The sequence below is a fragment of the Jaculus jaculus genome, chromosome 14 (genome assembly GCF_020740685.1).
Source record: "Jaculus jaculus isolate mJacJac1 chromosome 14, mJacJac1.mat.Y.cur, whole genome shotgun sequence".
Lineage (NCBI taxonomy): Eukaryota > Metazoa > Chordata > Mammalia > Rodentia > Dipodidae > Jaculus > Jaculus jaculus.
In genome coordinates this window covers 71968258-71974257 of record NC_059115.1, presented here as the reverse complement: position 1 = coordinate 71974257, position 6000 = coordinate 71968258, and positions in this window count along the sequence as shown.

Below are 6000 nucleotides of genomic sequence, written 5' to 3'. Positions count from 1 at the left end.
TTGAAGATAACCTATGTGGACCCAAACTACAAAAATCAACACATGCAAACTATACAGCACATTTTCAATATTAGGCAGATATATTTTTATTCAAGGAAATTTCATTTATTTGTACATTTTTTTCCCTTTCCGGTATTTTTAGAAAAATAGTCACAATTAACAATTCACCCACCCAAATATATTGAAGAATGTAAAAGAGTGTTTGAATTTATAGAAATCTCTTTCTCTTTATATATATATATATATATATATATATATATATATATATATATATATATATATATATATATATATGCATATACATATTTGTAAATTTAGCATATTTCTTTACACAGCTTCAGATGTTTGGTAGAATGATGCAGAGTTTTATAAATGAGTACTAGAGCATTATATTACTTGATAGTACTAAATCTGTACTTCCTCTCTAGTGTTTGACAAGGCACCTTTATAAATTAATTTTAATAAATTAATTCATTGAATGAAACATAATACACAACCTGATAAAAACTTTTGCTCATTTCAATACTGTTTCCCTCTGGAGCTGACATTCAGTATTAGTTCTTCTCATGTCTAACTTCTTCCTGTGTAGTTCCTTAACTGATATAATGAAATAATGCTTTTGCCTTCTCTGTCATGCTAGATAGTGCTAGCATGACAATAAATATGTAGGTTGGAAATAACAGTTTAAGTTGATAACTCAGTATTTCATATATTTTAAACATAGTTTCCCAAAGACCTTCTAATATATTTTAAGGAATAACTTTAAGCTTTTATTGAATCTAACTTTCTAAAAAACAAAGACATGTCTATGAAAGGATATAACCATTCCCTTTCTTTTGAGACTATTTTTGCCTTTACTTAAATTCTTTCAGTTATGTCCATGTAGTATGGAAATCATATTGGAATCTTACAAACAGCAAAACTAAAGTACATTATGATGTTAGGCTGACTTTCACATGTACATTGTTTAGGAAAAGTAATAGAAAGCCCATACTATAAACTATATTTTTTATCTTCATGTCATTTAAGAAGCAAGTGTAAGCTGAAGGAAATGAATCTTCCAGATACAGAAGAAAAGAACCTGAAATTTTTAATAAAAATGTAGATCATTGTTTAAAGGATAATTTTTGAGTCCTACAATGATGTACAGTGGAAAGGTGGGATTTATTTTCTTTTACAACTCTATGCCTCAGTTTCCTAATCATTAAAAAAAAAAAGATCTCATAGTGGTCTTTACCATATACACTTCTGATGAGTATGAGGTAAGTAATATTAATCAAGCAATACCTGGTATAAAACAGAGGTTCTTTTGTAAAATATTAGCAACTATTTTTAAATAGCGGTAGTAAAAGAAATTTTCTATAAACATATGCAGATCTATTTAATTCAATTTGTCCAAGGAAAGTGACAAAAGTTTTTTAAGGGTTGTCTTTTTTTTGGGGGGGGGGTTTCTGAGGTAGGGTCTCACTGTAGTTCAGGCTGACCTGGAATTCACTATGGAGTCTCAGGGTGGCCTTGAACCCTCAGCAGTCCTCCTAGCTCTGCCTCCCGAGTGCTGGAATTCAATGTGTGTGCCACCATGTCTGGCTTTGTCTTTTGCTTTATATGCCATTATGGTCACCATATAATTGAGACTCATATGTTTCAATTAGCAAACTAGTTGGACTTTTTAAAAATTTTAAAACCTCCTGTAATCAAGGCTTATGACACGGACCAGATCTGTCAAATAGAAAGTTTCTAATACATTGAAACCAAAATCTACTAGTCACCATGAATACTGCATCCAGGAGAAAAAAACAAGGCATCAAACAACCAAACCTTATCACAGCTATTCTCAGATTCACAGATGTGTCCTCAACCTGGCAAGAATGTTTTGCTGTACACAGAGTTCTCTGGATCCTGGGTCACACTCAGCTGAGGCTCTCTCCCAGGTTCATCTCACAGGGTGCTGGCAACTCATTCTAAAAAGCTGAACAGTTACAGTGCATTCAAATGGCGCCTGAAGTACCCTTTAAATATTAACGTGAGTGGCAACAAAGCAACACCATCAGATGTTAGAGAGTTAAGGAGAGTTGTGAAATGCTCGAGTCTACAAAGGTCTCCTCCAGCCTCATTTCTATGTCCTGGTTCATGGATGATCTAATGAACTCTCTTCTGGTGATGCTGAATGGCTAATTTATTAATTTAGGTTCAGGGAACACAGGGCTGTACAGTGAAGTTTGGCTATGTCCTCGGGCAATATGATATTGACTTAAAGGTCCTTGAACCATTTCTCTCTCCCTCTCTCTCTCTCTCTCTCTCTCTCTCTCTCTCTCTCTCTCTCTCTCTCACTCACTCTCCATATATATGTAGGTGTATGTCTTCAAACAAAAAATTTGTTTCTGGGACAAGGCCATTCATTCTGTTTTTAGGTACTCAACCTATGCCAACAATGCCCAAACAATTACTAGTATGCATACTCCCACACTATTTCTGAAAGGACCATTTTTTTAAAGACTACAATAGCATATAGATTATTTATCGCTGACTTTACCAACTTTTGGATACCAATATAATAACTGACCTATAGCATTATGTACTAATTTTGGAACACTATTATATACTCTGTTAATTATTTTTATAAGAATGATATAAAATATCAGTTAGTTTGAAGCTTAACCTTACCAAATAATTTGGAAAGGTCACTAGTGCTGTGCATTAATTTTAGTCTTCCAAAAAAAGTCAATGTGAATGAACAATCTAGGAAATAGATTCTGGTCTAACATCTCAACATGAATATCTAAATCACAATGTCAACTGCTCTGACTGAAAGGAAACTTAGTAATGAACTAAACCCTCACACTGTATAAATATTTAAGAATTCAGTAGTCCTTAAACTTCTGTGTTTTGAAGCTCACAAACAATAGCTATTCTGTCTAATAACATAAGATATAAAAGTTACTTTGTATGATATAAATGTTTATATCCATCTCATCTCAAAGTTTTAATGTAAAGGGTTCTTACCACCCAAGAACAAAAAGAAATATCAGTATAACACTAATCATTAAAACATTGAGGAATTTTATAACCATCTTTCCCCTTTTCTATGGAGAATATGAGACAATAAATTTTTGTTGAGAAGCAAAAGTGATTTTTTATATTAAATGCATCAGATATCCCAAAAATTATTTTCTACATTTCCTTTTCCTATGTTATACACCTAAACGAAGACAAAAAGAAAAATAAGGCCCATATATATCTTTGTGAAATATTAACATCAAACAAAATATTCCTAAAATGTTAAAGCCTAGTTTGGAGAAATTTAAATGATGAAAATATTATGAAAATAAAGTATATATTATTTTCTAGTCATTGGCAATTCTTAAGAGCACATGAGACTGGTGATTACTCATTTTTGCCCACTGATGAATAAAGTTTTAGTTACAAATATTTCCTTAAAATTACACACTGTGCTAAAAGAGTGAGTTAAGTTGTCTGGATTCTGTCTTTAAAACATAATTTTACAAACAAGTACTACTTTGGTAAAGTTGAACCAGCTTAATTTTTATAAGCTTTAGTCTACCTAGTTGGCCGGAAGTTGTGATCCTTGGTTTGTATGTTCAAATTAATTTTCTGTTCTTTAGGAGAAATGAAGATATAATCCCAGCTCTGATATTATCTCTATGCATTATCCAACCTGGTTAATTTTCTTTAATAAAATCTCAACATAATTTTATTTTTAGGGTCTTATTTTAGCATCTTTAATGATGGAATATGATATCATTTTTAAAGGAACACTCCTATAATTTTATTTATGAAATCCTAAAATTCTGTGCCTATCTCTAGTATTATCACCAGGAATTATTTTAACCAAGTCAGGAAAATAACAATTCATTTTTCAAATTAAATCATTCATATCAGGTAATTAGAAATGGTCAAATAGATCAGATGCCTATCACCAGTAGCACTGGCAAAGCAATACGTATCGAGCCAAATTTAAAGAATTTCTTAAATTTCTAATCATTAATTTTTAAACCAAGTTTCCACCCACCTACTCCCACCATTACATCAGGTTGAAGAGTCTAAAGGAAGACAGACCCAGAAGAGCACCTTTAAATGCTTTAATTTTTTTAATGTGATACTGTTCTTTTTAAGGGTTCTTTCATATGTGATCAGTCAGAGATACTGACTTTTGTGAGTTAACACAAAAGTGAAGTCGTACTTTCAAGTCCTGTCTCTCTTTGGAGATTTAATGCACTTTGTAATATCTCTGAGATCAGTCAGGGAGAGACAAGAAGAAAGAAATTTGATTTTGAGTCTGGACCAAAGCTCGGCGACTTGAGAGGCACCTAAACATAATGAAAAGGAAGAAGTTTCAAAGCGAAAGTTGGCAGCTAGGACCAGAATCCACAGGGCCAGCAGGACTAACATCAACCAGAGGCAGATTTAGAGGGGTACCTTATGATCTCTCTTGATACCATTGACACTTCAAGACCCAGTTTCATTGGGGGACAGTCTAGTAAAAGAACATCTCCAAAGGACACAGCATGGTTGCAGCATTGAGAAAGACATGAAAATGCCGGCACCAAGGGCCTAATGCTGTCCTTTTCTCCTCCGAAGATCACATACATCTGGGGGAAGCAAAAGTCAACATCTGAAACATGCTTTTTCAAGCTTGACTTGAATGATAGAAAGTTGGCCGCATAATAGCGAGATGCTTACCTTTGTGACCTAGGTCCAGTCTAATCTAAGGACAAGTCATTAACTGATGCCTGGTAGTCTTCACTTACCTCCTGGTGAATAACTTTCTACCTTCGCTTTCTCTTTTGTTAATTTTTTTTTAATTGAAATAACCATTAGGGAAAAATGTGTGTGAAATACTGAAAATCAGTTTAGAAGGCTCTCATTTATCTCTTTCTAATGTTTACTGTGGTCGATGGGCTACTAAGACTGTTGAAGGATGAAAATGATAGCCAAATAATTATGTACAAGCTGAAGATTGCAAACCAAAAACAAAGGTTCATAGCCAAAAGCTAATACCACTAGTCACCAGTGAAATAAAGAAATCAGACTGATACTTTAAGCTGGAATGTCTGATAGACAACAGGGATAGGTACTTATGCTTCCTGCACAGTGACTCAAGCCTCCACTTCAGTACAAGAAAATGAAGCCTACTTTATATTAATTAACATGTGAAGTTCAAAAATTGATACATCGAGTATACCTTCATGATGCTGTCTGTACTATAATGTAATCTCACTGAAGTTGTAAAAGATGAATGATGATTGAAGGATTAAAGTGAGTACAGAGAATTTCACATTTGTTTACATGAGAAGTATGTTCAAAATAAATAACAAAATTATTACTTGTCAAAATAACTTTACAAAAACACTTTAAGCCTAGATGTTCAAATAATTGAGACAAAGATCTAATAATTACAATTTCAATTTTGCTTACACTTAACTTCATCATAATAACCATTTACTTAGAAAAAAAATCTTCATGGCATCAGACTGTCTGATCAATTTCACATAAAGAAATAAGTTTAGCAAAAATAATCAATCTTATCTACTTTCATAGGACATTAATAATATTTTATGTTTCATGTGGTATGATAGTATTTTGGGCAGTAGTCTCAAAGGTCTTTGACTGGAGCATAGTTTTAAGACACGAAAACCTTGTTATATTACAATTGCCATTTGTATTTTATTTCATCTAATGTCTCTATTTTGTAAAAACCAGTTCTAGATAAACTCTTAATGAATTCATTCTTTAAAGATAGGAAAACTTTTTTTTTCCTAATTATAACATGAAATTGGTAAGAGTATGAGATTTTAATTCCATCAATAAGCTAAATTTATGGATTTTATTCTCTATTGTAAAATCTAAAACAGAAAACATGAGGACCAAAACATAAAATACTCATAAAATACTTTATTGGAAAAATATTAGTATGTGGTCTTCACTTATTTATAAATAAATGGTAAAACAAGTGGCATAATCAATGAAGTATAATTATGA